Consider the following 27,482-nt stretch of genomic DNA (forward strand, 5'->3'; position numbering starts at 1 on the left):
ATTTATGATAGCCAAATTATGGAATCAGCCCAAGTGTCCACTGATGGATAAATGTGTAAAGAAATGGTGTATGTAGATACCATGGAATATTATTCAGCCGTAAAAAAAGAATGAGATCTTGCCATTAGCAACATGGGTAGATGTAGAGTATAATGCTAAATGAAAGAGGTCGGTCAGAGAAAGATAAATACCATATCATTTTACTCATATGTGGAATTTAAGAAACATAACAAATGAAGAAATAAAAATGAGACAAACCAAAAAACAGACTCAACTCTAAAGAGCGAACCGGTGGTTACCAGAGGGGAGGTGGATAGGGGGATGGGTAAAAGAGGGGAAGGGGATTAAGAGTACACTTACCATGATAAGCACTATGTATAGAATTGTCACATCACTATATCGTACACCTGAAACTAACATAACACTATGTTAACTATCCGAGAATTAAAATTTATTTATTGTTTATTTATTTTGAGAGAGAGTGCGAGCAGGGGAGGAAGGGGTGGGGAGGGGGAGAAGGGTAGAGAATCCCAAGTAGGCTCTGCACTGGCTGCACAGAGCCCAACGCAGGGCTCGATCTCATGAACCCTATGATCATGACCTGAGCCAAAGTCAAAAGTGGGATGCTTAACCCACTGAGCCACCCAGGCACCCCTGGAATTAAATTTTTTCTAAATGACCTCTAAAGATGAGAAGAAGAGAGATTTGTGCCTATGTGTGCTCGACTGTTTATCCCGAGGAATTTTTCTCTCTCCAGTATCAGTGCCTAGCATAATGCACGACATATAGTATGACCTCAATAAATGTTGCCATAGAGGGCAGGGGTTCAGACCGCAAACTCTAGGGTCAGGTATTTGGATATGTACTCTGGTTCTCCCACTCGTGTAATCTGAAGCAAGTTACTTCACTCTCTGTGCTTCACTTTCACTTTCTTGCATCCTCACTTGTAAAATGGGGGTGATAATAGTTACTACTTCCCAGGGTAACCCTAAGGTTCAAATGAATTGTTACATGAAAATTGCTCATAGTAGTGCCTACTACCACGGGATGCTATAGATTTGCTATTATTATTGTACCGATAATGATGAAGAGCTCTCTCCCAACCCTTAAGCACCAGCCTTAGAAATACAGCATGAAAACATGCTCTCTGCCACACCTCCAGTTACGTACTGACCCTCTGAGAAATTCGTATGGTTGTCCTTTTTATATCCAGTAATCGATTATGACAATAGCTACTAAGTGGAACATGTGCTACCTAAGTGTAGTTTTTTTCGAGAAAAACTGATGCCTAAGAAGCTGCCAAGTGCCTCCGCTATGCTTTTCAAAAGGCAAACTTGAATCTTTGCTTGCCGTTTTTTTTTTTTTTGAGCATCATGTGAAAATGATTAGAACTGTAACATTTATGCTCTATTTAGGAAAATAATAACCTTTTCTAGATTATTGGGTAAATTATATTTACCAGTGGCACTATTAACTCTAATAGGGTTTTTGGATCAAATTAGCCTATTTAAGAATAAATAAAGCACAATAAACCCATTCTCTCTAAAAAAATCAATAAATAATGCTTTTAATTCACTTTGATTACTGCACTTGGCAGGAGAATAACCATGTGAGGAAACTGACACCACAACAAAAAGCATTATGCTGATAAAAACAAGTAAGAATAAGCCAACAACTGAGCTGCAGAAAGAAAAACTTATGTCCGGAAGTAGTTTCTGCCATGAAATGAGAAGCTTGGGCTCTGCCATTGGCCACAGCGCGAAGAGGAGCAATTCTGTCTTGTAAATTGCACTCGTGGCAGCTGAATGACATTATCTCCACCTGTGCGACAGTTCTTTCCGCCAACAGTTTCCATAAGCAGCGTGGAAACTGCCTCTAACCCCTCTTTAGTAAGCTGTGCTAGTGGACAAGATGACAGACCAAATGGGGCATGTACTAGAGTTCCTGTATCATGAGAACAGGACCACCGACTCACTTTTGGGTGGCATCCGGCCTGATGATGTCATTCTGAAACGCCGAGAAACAGCAGCACTCACTTCTAAGAGGTGATAATTGCTGCTAATTTCAGTTAACAAAATTCATGCAAAGCATCCCTTTTTTCCCCCCCTTTGTTTCCTGGAATCGAAAATGAGAGTTTAAAGGGAAGGAAGGTCAACGGTCAGTAAAAGAAGCCCAGAAAGGAAGATGGGCTGTAGAGTCAAGAAGACCTACTCAGACTGTGAGCTTTGCCTTCCACACAATGTCATCCCAAGTGAATTCACTTCCCATCTACAGACTCCGATTCCTCAATAGCAGAAGGGAATAATAAAATCTGTCTCAGGGTCGTTATCAGAATTTAACGAAATATGTAGGCATCCGGCACACGGTATAAGGTAAACAAAATGAATATGAAAATTGTCTGTAAAATGACTCCATTTTTAGGATTCTTTTTGAGAAAGACACAGAGCGTGAGGGGGGAGGGGCAGTCAGAGAGGGAGAGAGAGAATCTCAAGCAGGTGTGGAGCCGACGCAGACCTTGAACCCACAAACTGTGAGATCATGACCTGAGCCGAAATCAAGAGTCAGAAGCTTAACCAACTGAGCCCCCCAGGGGCCCCTAAAGTGACTCTTTTTTCTTGGTCTTTGATGTAGAGCAGAGACTCCCATGGCTCCCGTGTATAAGAGGACTGAGGCCAAGCTGGGGAGCCCTGGAAGGTGAGAGAAAAATCTCTGGAGTCTGAAGATGCAGGACACATGATACTTACAGCAAGCCTTGAGACCTGGCCTGCAGTCTCTCCGCTGGGAGTGAAGTCGTCCCCTGGAACGCCGTCAGGAGGGTCCTGAAGTCCATCCCTCTGCTCTCCCATTTTCACCGCAATCTTCTCTTGACCCTATTAACCAACCATTGCAGGAGGAGGAAGCCATTACCATACCACGCAGGCTTCCAGAGAGCCTTACAAAAGGCTCTTCTGACTGCAAACTTCCTGACAGCTCTCACACCATAACCATCAGGTGTGCAAGCTCTTTTGATGATTCCTCTAAACAGATAGAATGTTAAGAGCCTCAAGCCAAGCATGTGACTCCAAAGTGAGTGCCTCGGGCTTATTTATATACTGGGATGGGAAGAAGAGGGACTTTTCTTAATTTCTACTTTACAGGTTGTTATTGTTCCAGTATCCAAGGCCCCTCTCTGAGCCTGAGGCATAGACTTAATAATTCACAAGCAGTATGGGGAAGAAAACACTGTATCTTACATGCATCCAAAATCCAAAAACTAGAGACAAATGGGGGAGGGGTATGCAGTTAGAAGCAAAGAGCTCTAACTGAAACCTGAGTCACACTTACAATACCTTCTTCAGACGAAGGAACACAACATGGTCTCGATGCTGTGCCCGGTTCCTCCACCCCAGTAATCAGCAACACCCAGGAAGATAGAGTTTAATTCCACCTCAGGCAAAGAAGAAGAGGCGAGAGAGAGGATTGTTCTCTCATTTCCTTCCTCCCTCCGTTAAGCTCCAAGGAAAAGTGAGTTTCTGGACGCAGGCAGTGAATGAGAGTGAAGAGAGGTTTTGTTTCACCTCTTTAAGTCAAGTTAAATCAAACTTCTGCCAGAAAACACCCTGGTGGGGCATGCGGTTGGCTCAACCAGTTAAGCGTCTGACTCTTGGTGTTGGCTCAGGTCATGATCTCACAGTTCATGGGCTTGAGCCCCACATCTGGCCCTGCCCTGACAGTGCAGTGCCTGATTGGGATTCTCTCTCTCCCTTTCTCTCTCTGCCTCTCCCCCACTCATGTTCGCTTTCTCTCTCTCTCTCTCTCCCTCTCAAAATAAGTGACCTTTAAAAAAAAGAAAAGAAAAGAAACGTCCTGGCAATGTATCTAAAGCTAAAAGATTGGCAGATGTATCTTCCATTCACAGCCAGGCACCCACCCCCCTTTCCCATTGCTCCCCTCTTCTTGTGAATGGCCAAGAAATACATGGCAAAGAACGGGAGGATGCGACACAGCTGACTCATTTTTTTCAGTCATTATGCAAAAACAGACTCATCAAGAAATATGCACTAAACACATCTAGAATGTGCGAGGTCTCACTGCTTTCTTCATGCATCCCCTGACAACACAGCCTCTTATCTTTATTTCATCATAAGGGGATATGGTGGTAGCAATGTCACAACCTCGGTTATATACTTCAGTGTAGTGGTTAAGAGCATAGACTCTGAACACAGGCAAGAATGTAAAGGATACTATGAAGATAGTGGAAGGCATTATCTGATGAGGGAGTAATATCCAGAATATATGAAGAACTTCAATGACTCAAAACACACCAAACAACTCTATTTAAAAATGAACAAAGGATATATAGAGACATATTTCCAGAGAGGATTTACAAGTGGGCCAATAAGCACATGAAAATATGCTCAACAACACTAATCACTAGGGAAATGACAATCAAAACCACAATGAGATACTATCAGAATGGCTATTAGAAAAAAAATGTTAGCAAGAAGGTAGAAAATTGCGACCCTTGTACACTGCCAGGGGAAGTTTAAAATGGTGCAGCCACTATAGAAAACAGTATACAATTCCTCAAGAAATTAAACATTGAATTTCATAGGTTGTAGCAATTCCACTTCTGGTATATACCCAAAGAACTGAAAGTAGGCACTCAAACAGATATTTGAACACCTGTGTTTATAACGCCCATGTTGTATATGTACATTTAACCACAATAAAGTATCTATAGGAGGGGCGCCTGGGTGGCTCAGTCGGTTGAGTGTCCAACTTCGGCTCCGATCACAATCTCACGGTTCATGGGTTCGAGCCCCTCGGCAGACTGTGCTGACAGCTCAGAGCCTGGAGCCTGCTTTAGATTCTGAGACTCCCTCTCTTTCTGCCTCTCCCCCATTTGCTCTCTCTCTCTCTCTCTCTCTCTCTCTCTCTCTCAAAAATGAACAAACATTTTAAAAAAACTTTTTAAAATACATATAGGAATTTGAGAAAAAAGATCCTACCTTCCAGGGCCAATGTGCCATATTTGCCACCCTAGCTACCCCATACTAGCTTTGGGGCAAATGATTTAGCTTTCTGTTTTCTTATCTGTAAAATGGGATAATCAGAGGGCCTAAGTCATAGGTTGTTGTGAAGTTTATGACAGATGACAAAAAGAAAATCCTGGAGCATAATAAGTGCACAAAACATGTTAGTTATTATTATTGTTTCTTTGTATAGATGCTAAAAAATACCAATGCCATGGACAAATATTTATTCCTTTTTAGTATCCACCTTCAAGCATTTTCTATACACTGCTAAATACTTATTGACTAATTTATGTTTTAATACACAAGGATGAACCTTATGGACTCCTATCAATGGTTGTTTTTCCAACACAGAATATAAATTAATATCAATCCATTCATACTCTTGAGTAAGCCTCTTTGAACCAAAGATATATATTTGTAGACTCCTGGCTAATGCTGAGGTATTATCTTGAAAAGGACTTAATTCACATGGCTATACTCCAAGGCCAAGAGAATTTTGAAATCTTCCCATTGCTGTTATGTTATTGTAACCAACCTATAGAACCAATCACAGAGTACAATGTAATTGGGACATCACCATTTAAAGAAAGATTCAGGGGCCCCTGGGCGGCTCAGTCAAACATCTGACTTCGGCTCAGGTCATGATCTTGTGGTTTGTGGGTTCGAAAGCCACATCGGGCTCTGTGCTGACAGCTCAGAGCCTGGAGCCTGCTTCAGATTCTATGTCTCCCTCTCTCTCTGTCCCTTCCCTGCTCGCTCACTCTCTCTCTCTCTTAAAAATAAACATTAAAAAAATAAAAAGAATAAAAAATAAAGATTCAAAGTAAGTTAGACAGAAGGTAAAATCTCTGAGCTCCAAAAGCCGAAAACTTCTTAGATCTTTTCATATCACTGAGGAAGGAATTGGGGTGTGAAAGACATACAGACCACCATTAATAAACTGTGGCCCAGATAACATTGGGGACTCACATTAAATTTAAAAGTAAGTGTACCTAAAGATGCTGTTATTTTGAGTTGACAGCATGAGATATAGAGCATTTGCTAACTCTCTCCATTTTAAACACATTTAAAATAAAAATGCTCTACGCAAAATCTGTTGTCATATAATATTAACACTCATTCTCAGAAATAAAAGGTGATTTCTGAAATGTACAGCATTTTTACCAACTTTTCCTAAAATGAGTTTTTTTTAAAACTTTGGCTGATGCTGGCTTCTAAAATCATCTCCAATCTGAGTGAGAGCAAATTCATTTAACGGTTTATTTCTCCAACAATTTGAGTGACTATTTCCCCTAGATATCTTTTTCAGAGCCCACACCCTAAAGCTTCATAATTCCATTAAATCAGAACACAGCTGGGCAATTCTTTCTTTGCTCACATGATAGTGGTCCCCAGGGAATTTATGTAAATCTATGGAAATTCATTTTAAAGTCTGTACTCTGAAAGGGAGGATGCATCCTCATTAAGTAAACGATTATATCTACAAACAAGCTAAAAGCAACATGCTGGAGAGCTAAATTAAACTTTCTATCAGGAAAACTAAACCATTCACTCTCATATATAAGCTTTACCCAAACGCTACCAAAACCACAAGACAAAAGATTTTGATGAAGTCCAAACAGGTATCAAAGAAAGTGTAGCTGAGCCACTATGGCAGGACACAGCCTCCTTTCTGGTACAACCATGTAATGTCTTTGGGCCATGCTACACGAAATGGTTCACCCTTATAATTCACAGAAACTCAGGAAAGACTTCTTACATAGGGGTGAAAGGAAATGAACTCACAAAGTCCTTCAAAGGGCACCCAAGTCACCCCTACAAATGCCCTAATAAAGCTAGAGTATTTGAAGCTTAAAGGAGAGGATATTGTATACTGAAAAGAGGACGTAGGCTTTACAGTTAGACTTATCCATATCCCACCCTACCTCCTTCACCTACTAGCTGAATAAATAACCTAGACTTCATAGCATCATTATTTGTAAATGGGGAATAATAATAATTCTTGATATGTTAACAAATTTTTAATGAGATAAAACTATACAAAGCATTTAGTCCAATGCCTAGAACATGGTTGGCGCTCTAAAGCACCTGGACCGAAAAAATGAAGTCTGAGCAAGATCTAAGCTCCAGAAATGAGGAGCTAACTAGAAGGGAAAGCAGAGAATGCCTCCACTTAAAAGTTTCTGATCCTCAGACAACCATGGTGCCTTCCCCTCTTAGTAGATCTGCTCACCTTTCCTACTGCTGAAAAAGTAAGGCTAAGGCAATTTATGAGAACATTGGCTCAATATTGCCACAAACCCTTTCTTCTTAAGCTGTTCCAACATTTAGTCTTTTCTCATATCTGAAAACTCCATACTCTACACAAGTTACATCTTGGTTCTAAAGTGAAGGATTAAAAGTGAAAATATCACTTGATCAAATTTACCCATGAAAATCTGTTAGTAAGGTCTGGTATTGGAATAGTCCCTCAGGAAGTCGGGCATAGGTCATTTTCCATTCATTATTGGGACAGATTGCTGATTCTTCAGCGTAGCCCAGGTGAACAAGCTGGCTTGAGTTTGAGAGCCATGTCATCTCAAAAACATCTCTATAGGGGCGCTTGGGTGGCGCAGTCGGTTAAGCGTCCGACTTCAGCCAGGTCACGATCTCGCGGTCTGTGAGTTCGAGCCCCGCGTCGGGCTCTGGGCTGATGGCTCAGAGCCTGGAGCCTGTTTCCGATTCTGTGTCTCCCTCTCTCTCTGCCCCTCTCCCGTTCATGCTCTGTCTCTCTCTGTCCCAAAAATAAATAAACGTTGAAAAAAAAGAAACATCTCTATAGACATAGATTCTGATAGTAGATTCATATTCCAATTAGCACGATTCTCATAATCCATAGGAGGTAAGTGGAACTGAGGCCAACAGGTGAAAAGGCAGATTCCCATCTCTATGCACAAATTGAGTGGGATAACTGGTAGAATAGCCTACACTATTTATATATTTATTTTAGTATGTCTTTATTTTGCAAAGCAATATGACATTTACATATGTTAAACATGCTTTAATCAAATGTGAGCATGATATTACACATTTTATTTTTGTGATACTGAAATAATGTTGTAGTCAATGGTAAACCCTACTAGCCAGGCCACAAATGAGGGCTAATAATTCTCCCCTAAAGGAAAAAAAGAGAGAGAGAGAGACATCTCCACACTTTAGGAATTAAGACAAAGCTTGGTCACCCCAAGTAAAAAGCTGGACAGAACACAAATACTTGGAGGATAAAATGCTACTAAAAGATGACTAGGGCAACCAAGAAATCAAAGAGGAAATCAAAAAATACATGGATACAAATGAAAATGATAACACAATGGTACAAAATCTTTGGGATACAGCAAAATGGGTTTTAAGAGGCAAGTTTATGGCAATACACACCTATGTCAAGAAGCAAAAAAAAAAAAAACCCTCAAATAAACAACCTAAACTTATATTTAAAGAACGTAGAAAAAGAACAAACAAAACCCAAAATCAGTAGAAGGAAGGAAATAATAAAGGTTACAGAATAAATAATAAAGTTTACAGAAATAAATGAAATAGAAACAAACAAAAAAAACCACAATAGAACAATGAAACCAGGAGGTGTTCTTTGAAAATATCAACAAAATTGATAAACTTTTAGTCAGACTCACCAAAAGAGAGAGAGAGAGAGAGAGAGAGAGAGAGAGAGAGAGAGAGGACTCCAACAAAATCAGAAATGAAAGAGAAGTAACTACTGATACCACAGAAATACAAAGGATTTTAAGAACATATTATGAAAAATTATATGCCAACAAATTGTGCAACCTAGAAGAAATAGAAAAATTCCTAGAAACATATAATTTCCCAAAACTGAACCAGGAAGAAATAGAAAAATTTGAATGGACAGATAACCAGCAATGAAATTGAATCAGCAATCAAAAAACTCCCAACAAACAAAAGTCTAGGACCAGATGACTTCACAGGTGAATTCTACCAAACATTTAAAGAAGAGCTATTCTCCATTCTTCTCAAACTATTGCAAAAAAATTAAAAGAGGAAGGAAAGCTTCCAAACTCATTCTATGAGGCCAGCATTACCCTGATACCAAAACTAGATAAAGATACCACTGAAAAAGAGAACTAAAACAGGCCAATATCTCTGATGAACATAGATTAAATAGATGCAGAAAAAATAATTTGACAAAGTACAACATCCATTCATGATAAAAAACCCTCAGTGTGGGTTTAAAGGGAATATACATCAATGTAATAAGGGCCATATATAAAGAAACCACAGCTAACATCATGGCCATTGGCAAAAAGTCCTGAGAACTTTTCTCCTAAGGTCAGAAAGAGGACAAGGATGTCCACTCTCACCAGTTGTATTCAACATAGTACTGGAAATCTTAGCGACAGCACACACACACACACACACACACACACACACACACATACACACACACACATAAAAGGCATCCAAATTGATAAGGAAGAAGTAAAATTCTCACTATTTGCAGATGACATCATACTATATAGAGAAAATCCTAGACTCCACCAAAAAAAATGGCTAGAACTGATAAATGAATTCAGTAAGGTTGCAGGATACAAAATCAATATAAAGAAATTCATTACATTTTTATACACTAATAATGAAATAGCAGAAATGGAAATTAAGAAAACAATCCCATTTATAACTGCACCAAAAATATTAAAATATCTAGGAATAAACTTAACCAAGGAGGTGAAAGACTTGTACTTCAAAAACTGTAAAACATTGCTGAAAGAAATTGAAAATGACACAAACAAATGGAAAGATAGTTCATGCTCATGGATTGGAAGAACAAATATTGTTAAAATATCCATACTATCCAAAGAAATCTACACATTTAATGAAATTCCTATCAAAATACCAAAAGCATTTTTCACAGAACTAGAACAAATAATCCTAAAATTTGTATGGAACTACAAAAAAAAAAAAATCCCAAATAGCCAAAGCAATCTTGAAAAAGAAGAATAAAACTGGAGGTATCACAATCCCAGATTTCAAGATACACTCCAAAGCTGTAGTAATTAAAACAACATGATACTGGAATAAAAACAGACACATAGATCAATAGAACAGAATGGAGAGTCCAGAAATAAACCCGTGATTATATGGTCAATTAATCTTTGACAAAGGAGGTAAGAAAATATATAATGGGAAAAAGTCTCTTCAACAAACAGTGTTGGGAAAACTGGACAACTACACATAAAAAAAAATGAAACTGGACCACTTTCTTACACCATACAGAAAAATTAACTCAAAATGGATTCAAGACCTCAATGTGAGACCTGAAACCATAAAAATCCTAGAAGAGAGAATGGGCAGTAATTTTTCTGACATCAGCTGTAGCAACATTTTTCTAGGTAAGCCTCCTAAGACAAGGAAATAAAAGTAAAAATTAATTATTGGGACTACATCAAAGTGAAGGAAATTAAAAGGAACAGCAAAGGAAATTAAAAGACAACCTACTGAATGGGAGAAGATATTTTCAAATGATACATCCAATAAGGGGTTAGTACCCCAACTATATAAAGAACTTATACAACTCAACACCAAGAAAAAACAAAACAAAACAAAATCCCATTGAAAAATGGATAGAAGACATGAACAAACATTTCTCCAAAGAAGTCATCCAGATGGCCGACAGACATATGGAAAGATTCTCAACATCATTAATCATCAGAGAAATGTAAATCAAATCACAATACCACCTCAACCTGTCAGAATGGTTAAAATCAAAAACATAAGAAACAACAAGTGTTGGTGAGGATGTGAAGAAAAAGAAACCCTCGTACACTGTTGATGAGAATGCAAATTGGTGCAGCGACTGCAGAAAAAATTAGAGTGGTTACTCAAAACATTAAAACTAGAATTATCATATGACCCAGTAATTCCACTACTTTGGTATTTACCCAAAGAATATGAAAATACTAATTTGAAAAGTTATATGCACCCCTACATTTATCACAGCATTATTAACAATAGCCATTATTAACAATAGCCAATTCCATTAACAATAGAAGCACCTCAAGTGTCCATCAATATATGAAGGGTTAGATATACACAAAGGGATAAAGATATATATATAATATACATAATGGAATATTACTCAGGTATAAAAAAGAATTAAATGTTGCCTTTTGCAACAACATGGATGGATATAGAGAGTAAAATAGTAAGCAGAATATGTCAGAGAAAGATAAATACCATATGATTTCACTCAAACAAATAAACAAATGAAAAAAAGACAAAAATACCCAGATTCTTAAATACAGGGAACAAACTGATGGAGACCAGAGGGGAGGAGGGTGGAGGATGGATAAAATAGGTGAAGGGGATCAAGAGTACACTTACCATGATGAGCACTGAGCAAGGAATAGACTTGAATCACCATATTGTACACCTAAAATAAATAGAACACTGTATGTTAACTACACTGGAATTAAAATTAAAAAAAAAAAAAAGATAAAGGTTGGTCAGGATGAACAATCTAGTCACTGTTACAGTTAGGCTAGCCCCAGAGTCATAGCTCTCCATTCCTGTGCCTAGCTCTCTTTCACTGCCTGGGTTCTGTCTGCCCCATTTACAACATCTCTTCAACCTTATTTCATTTCTTTGGGAAAACAAATTCAGACCAGGAAAGTGTTCCCTGGCAGCAGCATCAGATTTTGTTCCAGAAAACTCAAAATACCTAATCTTTCTAATCCATCTCAAGATCTGTATTTTGTTTTCCTGCAGCCCCCATTCCTTCAGCTCTTCACCTGTTCACTCCTTCATTCTCTACATGGAGGGAGAAAGACAAGGAACACAGAAGGCAATTTTTAATATTAATTCCATTTCAAGAAACTATGTAAAGATTCTGGCAAATCATTTTTAAAATAAACCCACAGGCGTTGTGCGGAAACATGAAAAAAAGTACTATTCACTTCCAGATAAAGGAAAAATAAATTGTTTTCAAACTTTCAATTTCTCATTTCTCTTTTCAGTGTGAAATATCTAAAATGTAAGGGTGTCATTTTAATAAAATACAGATGCAGAGATACAGTTGCTCTAAAGATTTGTTGTAAATATTTTATAAGGAAATAGCCCTCACATGTTTATCAAAATTTTAACTTTAATCGTTAAGGCCACATGGAACTTTCTACAAAGACTCTGTTACTCCTGCAAGCAAAATTCACCACTGCCTCCACTGTGCTCCTCTTGTGTATGTTTATCATAGAGGATGATATTAACACATGGTGTCTTGTATTTCACATGTATATACATCTATTTCCTCCACTTGATGTTAAAGCTTCTTGCTTACTTTCAGGGATATAAAAGTTTTTTTTTAAGTTTATTTACTTTTGACAGAGACAGAGTGTGAGCATGAGCTGGGGAGGGGCAGAGAGAGGGGGAGACATAGAATCTGAAGCAGGCTCCAGGCTCTGAGCTGTCAGCACGGAGCCTGACGTGGGGCTTGATCTCAGGAACCGTGAGATCGTGACCTGGTCCGAAGTCAGATGCTTAACCGACTGAGCCACCCAGGCACCCCATTTTGGGGGATATAAATTCAGTTTCTTGCAAAGAGTAGAGGCTCATTAAATACTTATTGGGCTTTATTTGAATTATTCTGTTTAAGACTTTGGGATATGAAAGTGCCTTTGTGTCCTCTGCTCCTGGCCCATCCTCACCCCCTTAACTAGCTTGTCCATCATTGTCTTCTGTATCCACCACCTCCTACATGCCAATTCACAATCTCTCTACTTCATGTGTATTTTGTTTCAACCACTGCTTCAGTAACCAGGCCTGCTTGAGTTGGGAATGATCTCATTCAGGCAGAACATGACAGTACCTTACTTTAAGACCGCACCAAACCGGGCATTTCTCACCAACCCAGAACTTCCTTACTGACACTGAGGTGTGAGCAATCTTGTTAAAAGGCCCACAATTGTCCAGTCTGGAACTTCAGGGAGTTAAGTCCTAATAGAGCAAACTGTCAACCAATGGCCAACAACAACAAATAAGTCCTTCCTCTTTCTCAAGTCTCTATGATGATCTCTCTGAGATGCAGTTGATGTGGCCTTACACAGGACACCCCTACAACACGAAGCAAGCTACATCAGTGCTAATAGTTCAACAACACACCCTCTGGCCAGCTTTCCCTCTCTCCCTACCATAAGATTTCTTTTACACTCATTCCTGCCTGCCTTGATAAAAAGTCACATAAATTCTTAGGTCAGACTCTGCTTTCTGGGGTGCTGAGACTAAGAGACCTGCTCAGATCACAGTCCCTGCTAGGGGGATATGGTGATGTCTGTATCAGATAATCCTCCCCACTTTTCAGGGGACTATTCCGTACCAGTGCACACCCACCACAAAGGCTGCTCATCCACTAACTAAGCCAGCAAGCAAGACTCTAGACCTGGTGCGAAAAGAAGCCGAACAAGTTGAATTCCTCTCTAGGGAACTCTGAAATAAAAAAATAAGGGATGTAGCTAGTAGCAGCAGATTGTGATATAAACAGAGAAGGTAGCAGGAAGCCATGATGCTCTAATTGCTCAGTTCAGTAGCAATTATCACTGCCATGTTGCTTCCTTCTCTTTCCGTCAACTTCTTCTTACATAACTACCAATGCTTAAGTCAGAGAATAGCTTTCATTTCCAGACCCTAGTTCACATCTTCATTCAGCCCTTTGGCCATCATCTCCGATTAATTTAAAAAGGGCTCCTAACCTGGCTTCCCGGAGATCAGGTCCTCCTAACTCAGTACCTATTATTCACAATTGCCATCTTTTCCAACAGCTCTCATCAGGTCACCTTCTCTTCTAGGAGAAAAGTTTGATAACTTTTACTCTTTTGATAACTGTAACATTAAGTGGCTCCCTGCATCGTCAATCCATCAACATTAAGTTCAGCTTCATTTTTTATTCTATTATTCACTAGAATTTCAAGCTCAGGCCTTATTCCTCAAATGCAGTTTAAGGACTTCCAGTTTATTTTTTGTCATGTTTTTACTTATTTTTTGAGAGAGAGTAGGGTGGGGAGGGGCAGAGAGAGAGGGGAACATAGATCCAAAGAAAGCTCGGTGCTGACAGCTGAGAGCCCGATGTAGGGCTTGAAATCATGAACCATGAGATCATGACCTGAGCCAAAGTCAGATGTTCAACTGACTGAGCCATCCAGGCCCCAAGGACTTCTAGTTTAAAGAATACTGTTATATCCCATCTGTTCAGCAACTCTATCCTAAAACTTCTGAAGTAACCAAAAATTTTAAAGCTAAAGCATTTATCTATGTTAGAATATCTGGAAATTTTCCTTTAAAAGATGGAAAATTTAACAGTTTCTATAAAATATGGTAAATGACAGGTCAGATTAAGGGAAATACCAAGCACAATTCAAATCAGCCAACAGAGGATTGAAGAAAGGAGTATGTCCAGATAGTATGAATGACATGATACGAACGCTAAGAAAGAAAGAAGGAAAGAAGCATAGAAAAAAATGGACAAACAGAAAGTACAAATTAAGATCATAGAAATAAATAAATATTATCACTAATCACAATATTTATGTGTATAGGCCAAATTTTCCAGTTAAAAACAGAAATTTTAAGGCTAGGTAAACAAAAATTCAATTACATGCTCTTATGAAAGACATAACCTAAAATATGAAAGCAAAACATGATTGAGAGAGATATCCACAAAATAATAGCCAAAAGAAAGCTGGGAGAGTTATATTAATATCAAAAAAAAATAGTCTTTAAGGTAAATAAAAAACTATCAGGAAGAAGAGGTGATACTGTGTGAAGATTAAATTTCAAATTACCAATAAGATTTAACACTTAGATATGTATTACGAACCTATCTTAAATTACATACTGCAAAACATTCAAGAACTACAGAGAGAAATTGACAAATAATCATAATAATGTGAGGATGAAATACACATTTCTCAATTATCCATAGTTTAAGCAGGAAAAATCTATATGAATCTATAAAAAATATTTTTAAAATCTATTTAAAATAACCTAAAAAATTCTTTGGACTACCAACCATGATTTAATGGATTTCTAAATTTCTCAATTATTTCTCAATCTCCATAGTTTTAGGAGGAAAAAGAATCTATAAAAAATCTTTTCAAAATCTATTTAAAAAAACTAAAAAAAAATCTTTGGACTGCCAACCTTGATTTAACGGATATATATAGATAAACAGAGAGAGAAAGAAAGAAAGATATTCCATATTTACTTCTCAAGTACACAAAATTTAATACATCAGTCCATAAAATAAGCTCATTATTTGTGTGTGTGTGTGTGTGTGTGCAATGTATTCGCTACATCGTATAGAAAGAATATATATAATCTTTGTATTTTTGTGTATATATATATTTGAATATATAATTCATATATATACTCAATATACTCTAATTCTCTAGCCACAATGCAACTAAATGAGAAATTATTATAAGGTAAACTTTTGACAACTTATGAAGAAGTTCACATGCGCGAATATGGAATGCTTGTATCCTTCAGTTGTCTTCATCAGTTATCTAACTCATAGTCAATCTTTTATCATCTATATGCCCACTCCCATCTGAATTTTTCTGAAGTAAATTCATTCCATAAATATTTCTAACTCTATTTAAAAAGGACACTTTTAACATCACTATAATACCATTATATATATTTTTTAATATATAAAAATTCCCCAAATATCCAGTCAGTGTTCAAATTTCCCTCGATTATCTCATATGTTTTCTTAAGTTTGTTCAAGTCAGGATCCAAAAAAGGATAATCCATTGTATTTGATGAATGTCTTTTAAGTCCCAAGTAGATACATTGTTAATATTAAGACCCTATGGGATTGAAATTTTAAAACCACACTTCCAAATAACGCATAGATCACAAAAGAAATGATAATGGAACACTGGGAAAAAACTGAACAATGAGCAAAATAACAATATAGCTAAAACTTTGAAATGCAATGAAAGCTGTAATTGGAAAAAAAAATTTACCCTTCAGGGCTTATATTAGATGAGGAAATGATGAAAAAGAATGATTTAAACATCCAACCTAAGAAGGGGGGAGAGTGAATGATAGAATATAAACAAAGAAAACAGATGGAAGATACAAAGAAAATAATAGATTGTTGAAATAGAAGACTAAAATACAACACAGAATCAATGCGATAGAATAAAGATAGCTCCAACTCTTTGACACTCTTTCCTTTGACAGGAGAGATCTATTTCCCTTCCCCTTTAATCTTTGTTCTATGACTGCTCTAAAAGTATGGCAGAAGTGATATTTTGCCAGTTCTAGGTCTAGACTTTAAGAAAACTTGCCATTTCTACTTCCCATTTTCCTGTACATTCTTAGAGTTCCAAATTGCAATGTAAGAAGTCTCAAAACTCCATTGGAAAGGCCATGTGGAGAAGCCCTGTGTTACATGGTTACAGGGAGAAACCCATCTAAGCTTAGCCTTCTAGGTTTCCTTGCTCAGGCATCAGGCACCTGAGTGAAGCAATCCGAGACTCTCCAGACCACGCCAACCACCAACCAAATACCACCCCATAAACTTAGTCAATACCACAAGAAGCAAAAGAATGACCCTACCTGAATTCTTAACCCACAAAATCATGAGATAATGAAATAGTGGTTGTTTTAAACCAGTATGTTTTGAGGGTAGATTGTTACACAGTAAAAGATACATGAGAGCAATAAGTAAAGCCGAAAGTTGGCTCTTTGAAAAGACTAATAAATTTTTCTCTAATCTCTAGTGAGATTTTTTAGGGGAAAAAATAAAACCAAGAAATTAAGAAAAAATAAGAAGAAAAGGACTATATATCAGACTATCTAAAAGGGAGATGACTCTGGATAAAAGCCATCAGGCAGGATCAGGACACTTTGATGTGGTAGAACGATCCTTAGTTGAGGTATGTATTCTTCCACCAGTTAACTTTGGGCAAGTTATTTGAATCTATTGGACCTCAGTGTGATCACAAAACAAAACAAAATAGCTATAGCTCCTTCTATAGGTGTGATTTCTTGATGTGACTTTCAGCGATGTTTAGTCTCTGTTATTTAAAGGAGTTGTACTTCGAAATGGTAGAATTTAGAGCAAGGAACAAAGTAGAATTCAGAAAGGAAACAACCATTTTTACTGATTCCTCTCTTTGCTTAAGATGAAAAAAAATGAAGAATGTATGATTTTTTTTTTTACAAAATTTTACTACGTTTATTCAGGACCTTCTCATGGTAATAAAGTTAATAAAAATCTGCTGAATTAAATTCACACAAACACACGAAAAGTCTTTTGCCTAGTATAGGAAAAAAACACATTAGCTAGTTGGATAAACATAATGCCTATAATGAAAAAACTAATTTTTACTGTTAGATATTCCATGAAACACTGTACAGCAAATTCTAATTTTTGAAAGATTTTGCAAGATTTTATGACTCACACAAATGACTTGTGCAGTGAGATAATAACGAGTTCAAATGCAATTAAGAACTTATCAAAAACATGGCCCCAGCTTCCACCTTGCTCTACCTTTTTCAACAGTAACTTAAAATTTTTCTAAGACCTGAAAAATGACTTATTTCTTTCTGAGGGTTATTTAACAGGGAATTTAGCTAATGAAGTTTTTTAGCATGTTAAATCCTCGCTGATATTTTGGAATGATTTTGAAACATATGGAAAGAGGGGGTGGGAAGGGCCATAGTTCTATCAAAATGTTCTAGCTTGTTACCTTAGATAAAATGAAAAGCTACACCATGTTTTCACCTTAGTTCCTGGTGAGGAAGTTTATTTGTTTAAATGCCTTTTCAAATACCAAAAGAAGCTCAATTCTGAAATTTACTATATAATAAAAACCTAGACCGATTGATATAATGGACAGGTTATAGGGTTCCAAAGGAAAGAGTAGGCCTGTCTAAAAACAGGATATCATTAATTTTTTTTAATTTTATTTTAAATTAGCAAAGCCACTTCACTTATTTAATTGTTTTCTAATGAGGATAAACATTTGCATGATAAAATAAACATTTATGATTTAATGTACACAGTGTAAACATGAGAAGCATCATACCCACTAACAGATACAGATTAATCTTTCTCTTCTCTGAGACATAACAAAACATCCTTAAATAGATACAGCTATGTAATATGACATATTTATGTAAGAGTTCTCCACATTCTTATTAAAGTTAAGATTAGGACATCAATCATACCCTTTACCCATTACTATTTCAAAAAATCAAAATCAAAAACCCTAGCTCTATGCTTTTTTTCCAAAGTGTTCTCTTTATCTTTGTGAGCTAGCCAGTTACCTACTACAAGACATCAGTAATTCCTTGCTTTCCAAGTTATCTTTAGGGAGCTTTAGCCTTATTAAGATGTCCCCCAAATGCTAACACATTAAATACTGAGTTTTCTCTTCTATGTCTATCCCAGAGATAGGAGATTTCTTGCTTCAAACCTCAGTGCACACATGTAAACACGATTACTCAAAACAAGGCAACAAGTGAGAAGCAGGTTTAAAATAAGAACTCAGACAATCTGACTCACAATCCAGCATTCAACTCCCTATAACTTGCTGTTCTCCTTTGTCCTCTTTGCTGGGAACCAAGATACTTGTTCTTTAGCAGGGTGTTTCTGCTGCAAATCCACTTGCTACCGCATTATGCAATGAAGTCAGAAGCCTGAGCTTGTGACATCAATATAGGTTGCTATGGTAACTCTTTCCATAAGTATTACAGGTTCATTGTGGGCTCAAAAAAGAGGACTTCAGCACAGCAGCAAAATAGCTGGCATTATTCAGCCTAAATTACAACAATAATTGATGCCAAAAAATGTTTTATACGAGCTATAGCGTGTACAGATTTTTATATTTATGCTTTGTGTCATTATTGAAAGTCATTTTTCAAATATGTTAATTTTGTAAATGAAAATGCTCCAATAGAAATAGCATTGCTACTGACCTTCTGATAAACAGCTCCACAAGATCTAGGACGAAGAGGGTCTCACTGTAACGTAGTTTATTATTCCATGCCTTGTGTCATTGCAGAAGCCAAGTAATGTTATTCATTATCTGTTTTTGAATGAATTCAGAGTAGCATGATTTAAATCGGGTTTTTCCCATTACAGAAATTATAAAAAGGTTGCAAGGAGTTGCACCTATGAAAGCAATTTTAGGTGAGACGTTTTCCCAGGGAATGTGTCCATTTTTAGCGTAACAATAGGAAAGATCACTTTTTATTGCACCTGTTCACCCTTATTTCCCTGGAATATTGTTGCCAATGGCTCAATTCAAATGATTAAATCCAGTGTAGGAGATATTTAGAACAAATTCTTTCACTATTAAATTTAAAAAAAATTTTTTTTAACGTTTATTTAGTTTTTGAGACACAGAGAGGGACAGAGCACGAGTGAGGGAGGGGTTAGAGAGAGAGGGAGACACAGAATCTAAAGCAGGCTCCAGGCTCTCAACGGTCAGCACAGGGCCCAATGCCGGGCTCGAACCCACGAACGGTGAAATCGTGACCTGAACCGAAGTCAGGCGCTTAACCGACTGGGCCACCCAGGCGCCCCGCCATTGCTTTTTTTAAACCCAAATTTGAAGCACATGGCCGAATAATTACAAAGCCTGAATTCCTTTCTTCCATAGCTCCTTTTTCTTTGTCTATCATTCAGCATCAGGAGCATGAGAATCTCAGTTCAAGTCTACAGACATGCCTGGGCTAGGCATGGCAGTTACACATGTTGGGCTTCTGGTATAGATGCATAAGACGCGGTCCCTCCCATGAAAAGCTCATATAGCTAATAGCAACAACAATAACAACTGATATTTACTGATATTTACCTGCTGTGTGCCAGATACCATGCTAAGCACTTTCCATTCATTATCTTAATCCTCACACTACAGTGAGAGAGGGAGCTACAGGCATCCCCATTACACAGAGAAAAGAACTGAAGCTTGGAGGGATGGTCACTGGCCTGAAGTCACACAGGTAGTTAGGAACACAGCTGGTGGGGAGGGAGGAGGAGTGGCGGGGGTGGGGGGCAGAGGGGGGTTGGGAATTGTGCCTGGGTGGCTCAGTCCGCTAAGCATCTGACTTTGGCTCAGACCGTGATCTCTCAGTGGGCTCAAGCCCCCATCAGGCTCTGTGCTGACACCTCAGAGCCTGGAGCTTGCTTTGGATTCTGTGTCCCCCTCTCTCTGCCCTCCCTTGCTCGCTCGTGCTCTCTCTCTCCCTCTCTCTCAAAAATAAACATTAAAAAAAATTTTTTTTAAGGGAACACAGCCGGAATTTGAACTTAGGACTAACAGACTCCATAAATATTTATATGTTTTAACAGAAATGAAGGATAATTTCTTGTTAGTCACTGCGGTAAAAATTGAAAATCGGATCATTATCCCACTGAGCAAGGACTGCTTGACATAGAATTCACTGAAGCAGAAAGCAGACGCTAGTCTTCAGGTGAACTTCATAAACACTTTCAATGACTGACTTTTCTGTTTTTGTAACACTCAGCCGTTCAGAAAGTGTTTGCCTGAAGACATTCGTACTCCCCTAGGTTATAGATGAAAATATCTCTCAAACACATTGGTTCTATCACTTTACTTAGACAGCTGCATTGATATTCTAATATGCTCCAAGCTACTCTCCTATCTTGAGACCAGATAAATAGATCAGCAATTTAACTTGTATAGTGTGCTGCATTTTACAAATTATACCAAACATTCATCCATTCAGCACAAATTTATTGAGCCGCTATTATGACTCAGGCACTGTGCTAAGGGTTAGATATGACACTAGAGCAAAAAGTTGAAATAGTCCCCAAATTAAAGGAATCTAAAAGGAGAGAAAGGCATTGATCAAATAACAACAGAAATAAATGTAAAATTGGGACTGTGTCCAGGGAGTAGAAAATGAGACTGAAAATAGATAACCTAAACATTCAACCCTGAATGATATAAAGAGAACAGAAGAAACACAAAGAAGCAGAGGGAAGAAAAACAATGAGGAGAAGTAAAGTCTAAGGAAATGTAATTCAACATACGACGGGAATATAAACAAAACCAAACTGGTTCTTTGAAAAGATAAATAAAATTGACAAACCTCTGGCAAGATAGATCAAGAAAACAGAGACAAGACAAAGGTAAACAATATTTGAAACAGCATAAAGAACACAGTTACAACAGAGACTTAAAAAGGAAATAAGATTTAAAAAAGGGAATAAGATATAATGAACTTTATGCCAATACATTTGGAAGCATAGAAAAAAGGACAAAATTGATCAAGAAGAAACAGAAATTTGGGTAGACATAATTACCAAAGAAGTTGAATAAAAATATAAAATCTGGGGCGCCTGGGTGGCGCAGTCGGTTAAGCGTCTGACTTCAGCTCAGGTCGCGATCTCACGGTCCGTGAGTTCGAGCCCCGCGTCGGGCTCTGGGCTGATGGCTCGGAGCCTGGAGCCTGTTTCCGATTCTGTGTCTCCCTCTCTCTCTGCCCCTCCCCCGTTCATGCTCTGTCTCTCTCTGTACCAAAAATAAATAAACGTTGAAAAAAAATAAAAATAAAAAAAAATATATATAAAATCTTCCCAGATAGAAAGCATCGGGCCTAGACAGTGTTTCAGCAAATCTGCCAAAATTCCAGGGTCGATCATTCCAATCTTACAAATTTTTCTAAATAATTGGGGAAAAAAAGAACTATCCAAATAAATTATTTTATGAGTCTAGTGTAATTTAATTAAAACAAAAAAATTAAACAAGAGCAGTACAAGAACAGAAGAATAAAGAACAATATCTTTATTATTCTATATTCTATTCTATTATTCTATTCTATTCTATTATTCTGTATTCTATTCTAATTCTATTCTATTATTATTATAAACACAAAAATCTTAGAGTATAAAATCCAGCAATGTAATAAAATGCTGTATCCCTACTCTTCTTCCACATTGAACCATTCATCAATATTTTTTAATCACTCTTTCCTTACTTTACATTTCAGTAATAATGTCAAATCATGATATTCACATGGATACACCTTACTGTTTCACACCTCTGTGCCTTTCCTGATAATGCTCCCTCTACCTAGACCTGCATGTCTCCCTTTTTAAAAACTAGGTAACTCCTGCATACCTTTCAGAAACCACCATAATCCCTCTCCTTCTGGCCAGACTATTTTCTTATGGTTTAACACATACTAGTTTGTATAAAGTATTTTATTGGGGGTCTTTCCCACAAAGAACCATATGGTTACAAATCATATATTTTCCATCTTTTAACCCTCTGCTATTAATAGTATTTGCCTGGCACATTGTAGGTGTCTGGATTGGAGCTAAACCTTTTGAATCAAATTCATTTATAAAGTTTGTGTTTCTACCACATAGTCTGCTAGATTGATAGAGTGACCTTCATTCAATTTCATCCTTACATTTCCCTTCATCCTTACATTTCCCATAATTTTTATACGTAAAATTTGTGTAGTTTTTCTTTAAGTGGGCCCCAGTGTGGACCCCAACATGGGGCCTGAACTCACAACTCTAAGATCAAGACCTGAGCTGAGATCAAGAGTTGGATGCTTAACTGACTGAGCCCCTGAGACACCCCACCATGTGTCATTTCTTAAAGATATCTTTATGTGTTCTTTCAGGCTCCTTTTTTATTTTAAAAAATTTTTTTACAGTGTTAAGGTGTACAAAGCCATTATTTGATACATGCATATATTGTGAAACGATTACCACAATAGGATTATTTAACACCTCTATCACCTCGCCTAGTTAATTTCGTGTGTGTGGTGAGAACATTTAAGACCTACTCTCCTACAACTTTCAAGTAGACAATATAGTATTCTTCATTATAGTCACCATGATATCCCCAGAACTTACTGATTTTATTACTGGCAGTTTGTACCCTTTGACCGACATCTTCCCATTCCTCTACAACTTAGTCTCTGATTACCACCGATCTATTCTCTGTATTTATGAATTAGGATATTTTAGATTCTGCATACAAGTGAGATGATCCAGTGTTTGCCTTTCTCCATCTGACTTATTTCACCAGCATGATGCCCTCAAGCATCATCCGTGTTGTCACAAATGACAGTATTTCCTCCTTTTCTACAGCTGAATAGTATTGCATTGTGTATATGAACACCACATTTTCTTTAGGCACTCATCCAGCGATGGACACTTAGGTTGTTTCCATATGTTGGCTATTGTGAATAATACTGCAATGAACATGGGGGTACAGATGTCTCTTCAGGATAGTGACTTCATTTCCTTTAGATATACACCAAGGAGTGGGATTCCTGGGTCATATGACAGCTCTATTTTTATTTTTTGAGGAGCCACCATGTTGTTGTTCTTAGTGGCTGCGTCAGTTTACATTCCTACCGGCAGTGCACGGGGTTCCCTTTCCTCCACATTCTTACCAGCACTTGTCATCTCTTGTCTTTTTGAAAATAGCGGTTCTAACAGGTGTGGAGTGACATCTCATTGTGGTTTTGATTTGTATTTCCCTGATGATGAGTGATGCCAAGCACCTTTTCATGTACTTGGCAGTTTATAAGTACTTTTTGGAAAAAAGTCAGACCCCTCCTGCTCCTTGGTTTCATTGTTGCTGCTGCTGCTGTTGTTGTAGACCTATGGGTTCCTTATATATTTTGGATACTAACCCTTTATCAGATAATGGCTTGTAAATATTGTCTCCCATTCCATAGGTTGCTTTTTAATTTTATTGATGGTTTCCTTTGCTGTAAAAACATTTTAGTTTGATATAGTCCCACTTGTTGATTTTTGTTTTTGTTATTTGTGCTTTTGAAGTGTCATATACAAAAAAAAATCATTAGCAAAAACAACGCCAGTGAGCTTTTCACCATGTTTTCTTTTAGGAGTTTTATAGTTGAAGGTCTTACGTTTAAGTCTTTAATCCTTTGCAAGTTAATTTTTATGAGGAGTGTAAGAAAGAGGTCTAATTTCATGATTTTGCAGGTGAATATTCATTTCCCCCAACACTATTTATTGATGAGATTATCTTTCCTCATTGAACACTGTTGGCTCTCTAGTCAAATATTGGTTGACATTATATGCATGGATTTATTTCTGGGTTCTTGATCCTGTGACATTAGTCTATGTGTCTGCTTTTTCATGCAAATATCATACTGTTTTGATTACTGCAGCTTTGTAATATAGTTTGAAGTCAGGAAATGTGATGCCTCCAGCTTTGTTCTTTCTAAGTTTGCTTTGGCTATTCGGCCCTCTGTGGTTCCACGTGGATTTTAGGATTTTTTTTTTTCTGTGAAAAACATTGGAGTTTTGATAGTACTTGCAATGAATCTGTTGATGGCTTTGGATAGTATGGACATTTTAACAATATTAGCTTTCTTGATCCATGAACACAAGATACCTTTTCATTTATTTGTGTTTTCTTCAGCTTCTTCTGATAGTTTCCAGTGTACAGATCTTTCACCTCCTTGATTAAACTTATTTCTAAGTATTTTGGTCTTTTTGCTGCCACTGTAAATGAGATTGTTTCTTTCTTGGGTAGTTTGTTATTAGCATATAAAAACACAATTGGTGTGTGTGTGTGTGCGTGTGTGTGTGTGTGTGTTTATTGATTTTGTAAATTTATTGAATTCATTTATTAGTTCTTTGAGTTTTTGGTGGAATCTTTAGGGTTTTCTATATATAAGGTTATGTCATCTACAAGCATAGACAATTTTATTTCTTCCTTTTCAATTTGGATCCTTTTAATTTCATTACCTTGCCTGATTTTCTGGCAAGGACTTCCAGTGCTATATTGAATAGGAGTGATGAGGGTGGATACCCTTGCCTTTTCCTAATATCAGACTTTAGAGGAAAATATTTCAACCTTTCACCATTGAGTATGACATTAGCTATGGGCATGTCATATATGGCCTTTATTATGTTGAAATACATTCCTTCTGTAGCCACTTTATTGAGTCGTTTTATCATGAAAGGATGTTGAATTTTCTCAAATGTTTGTTTCTGTTTCTTTTGAGATTATTATATTATTTTTATTTTTATCATTCATTCTATTAATGTGATGTATACATTCATTGAATGGCATATGATGAACCATTCTTGCATCCCAGGAATAAATGCCACTTGATCATGATATATAATCCTTTTAATGTGCTATTGAATTTGACTTGCCAGCATTTTGTTAAGAATTTTTGCATCTTTATTCATCAGAAATATTAGTCTGTCCTTTTCTTTTCTCATGGTGTCCTTATCTGGCTTTGGTATCAGGGTAATGTTGGCCTCACAAAATGAGTTTGGGAGTGTTCCCTCCTCTTCTGTTTTTTGTAAAAATGTAAGCTGGATTGGCATTAACTCTGTCTCAGCAGTTTCAAAGGGCACTGACTTGCTTCCCTATCCTGTCAGCCATAGGATGTATGTACTCCATTAGCCACCCAGCATTTCTGGCCAAGCTTCCTGGTTAGGTGGGCCTGGAGGCTACACTAAGCAGTTGGGCAGAGCCAGTGAATTTCTTCCTTGTTATGTATGGATCTAGAATGGACTCTGAGGTCAGAATAGACCTGTGTTGGGGACCTACAGCAGGCACAACTGCTAACCAAGGAACCCAGCCAGACGGAGCCATCCATCTTTATCCTTAAGGTTTTGTCACTTTTCTTATCTACCCCAAATCATGGTATCTACACTCCATTCCTGTACCAAACTTGATTTTAGAATTCTGCCCTTTTAGCTCAATTCAGCAATTCAGGCAATATTTTTAGGAGGTTCCTTTTTTTAAGTTTTCATTTTAATTCCAGTTAGTTAACGTACAGTGTTATATTAGTTTCAGGTGTACAATACAGTGATTCAACACTTTCATACATCACCCGGTGTTCGTCACAAGTGCTATTTAACCCATCCCTCCACCCACCTCTTCTCTGTTAGCCATCACTTTGTTCACTAAAGAGTCTGTTTCTTAATTTGTCTCTCTCTCTCTTTCTCTTTCCCTTTGTTCGTTTGTTCTGTTTCTTAAATCCCACATATGAGTGTAATCATATGGTATTTGCCTTTCTCTGACTTATTTTGCTTAGCATTATGCTTTCTAGCTCCATCTGTGTTGTTGCAAATGGCAAGATTTCATTCTTTTTATGGCTCAGTAATATTCCATTATTCACATCTTCTTTATCCATTCATCAATCTATGAACACTTGGGCTGCTTCCATATTTTAGCTATTATGAATAATGCTGCTGTAAACATAAGGATGCATGTATCCCATTGAATTACTGTTTTCATATTTTGGGTAAATATCCAGTAGTGTGATTGCTGGATCACGGGGTAGATCTAGTTTTGACAAGTTTCCAGAGTGGTTTCCAGTTTGCATTGCTACCAGCAGTGCATGAGGGTTCCTTTTTCTCCACATCCTCATCAACGCCTGTTGTTTCTTGTGTTGTTCATTTTAGCCATTCTGACAGGTGTGAGGTGATATCTCATTGTGGTTTAGGATGACCTGATGGTTTTCCAGTTGCATTCTTGTCACGGACAAGGTGAGCCTGCGGTCCTCCTACCCTGCCGCCATCTTCTCTCTGGGAGGTTCCTTTTATAAGTCTTATTTAGTGCCTGTGGAACCTACCCATTTGGCTTCTACCACACTTGCAATGCCAAATTCTTCTGAATTTCCTAATTCCGCTCTCCTAAAATTCCACCTTCTATCTCAGCTCCAAAGCTATTGCGTCATCTCCCTCATCCAGTCAGGCGCTGGGTCCTGCCCATTCTTTCAAATTTGCCATCCTCACTCATGCGTTTTCCTCCTGCCCTTCTCTTTGCTACTAACCACATCTGAGCCCTCATCACTTCGTGCCACAGGTGTCTCACTAGCTTCCTGCAATGACTCCTTTAACCTCTTTGCTGAGAGTTCAAAGTGCAGATAACTGTAGATTTATTTCCTGAAACATCTGAAACTTTAACTGGATCACATTGCAGCTCCCGCACCACCCAAATACTTTTGGTCACTCCCCCTTCCAGAAAGTTAAAAGTTTAACTCTTTAACTTGACATATCAGGCTTTTAAAAATCTGACCACAGTCTAACTGTTCAGTCTCTGGAGCCATCACTCAAGAATTATTTCCCAAATCAGATGCCTGAATTACTGGTCTCTAAATATGCATTTTACTTTTCTATCTTTCTGCCTTTTCCATGCCATGTCACTGCTGGAATGGCCCACCCCTCTTCCCCACCTCCCTTTACCTTTAAGAATTTGAAACATACTCCTAAGCCCAGTATGAATTATTGACTGGATAGCTGTACTGCCCTTTTGTTTGTGTGTATATGTATATGTATTATCTTCTCAGCTAGACTGTAAGCTTCTTGAGAGAAGAAACTATATCCACAGTCTACCATAATATGATACAAATATGGTGCTTAGTTAATACTAAATTGATGTCACATCCCAGAACAATATA

General features: G+C 37.6%; 1 long non-coding RNA gene across 17 annotated transcripts in view; it reads right to left on the reverse strand.

The window, feature by feature from the left end:
* The window catches only part of LOC102901364, a 278,672-nt gene extending 259,963 nt beyond the window's left edge, over window positions 1-18,709 (reverse strand). For 16 of the 17 annotated variants that reach the window (XR_006598376.1, XR_002157540.3, XR_006598373.1 and 13 more), the window contains exons 1-3: window positions 18,598-18,709; window positions 11,412-11,460; window positions 2,745-2,870 (exon numbers count right to left, since the gene is read on the reverse strand). This is a non-coding gene — a long non-coding RNA (uncharacterized LOC102901364). The remainder of the gene's footprint in view (window positions 1-2,744; window positions 2,871-11,411; window positions 11,461-18,597) is intronic. The other variant, XR_006598372.1, reaches the window with a different exon arrangement.
* Window positions 18,710-27,482: the final 8,773 nt, after the last annotated feature.

Source organism: Felis catus, chromosome B2, assembly GCF_018350175.1.
Source record: "Felis catus isolate Fca126 chromosome B2, F.catus_Fca126_mat1.0, whole genome shotgun sequence".
Classification (NCBI taxonomy): Eukaryota; Metazoa; Chordata; class Mammalia; order Carnivora; family Felidae; genus Felis; species Felis catus.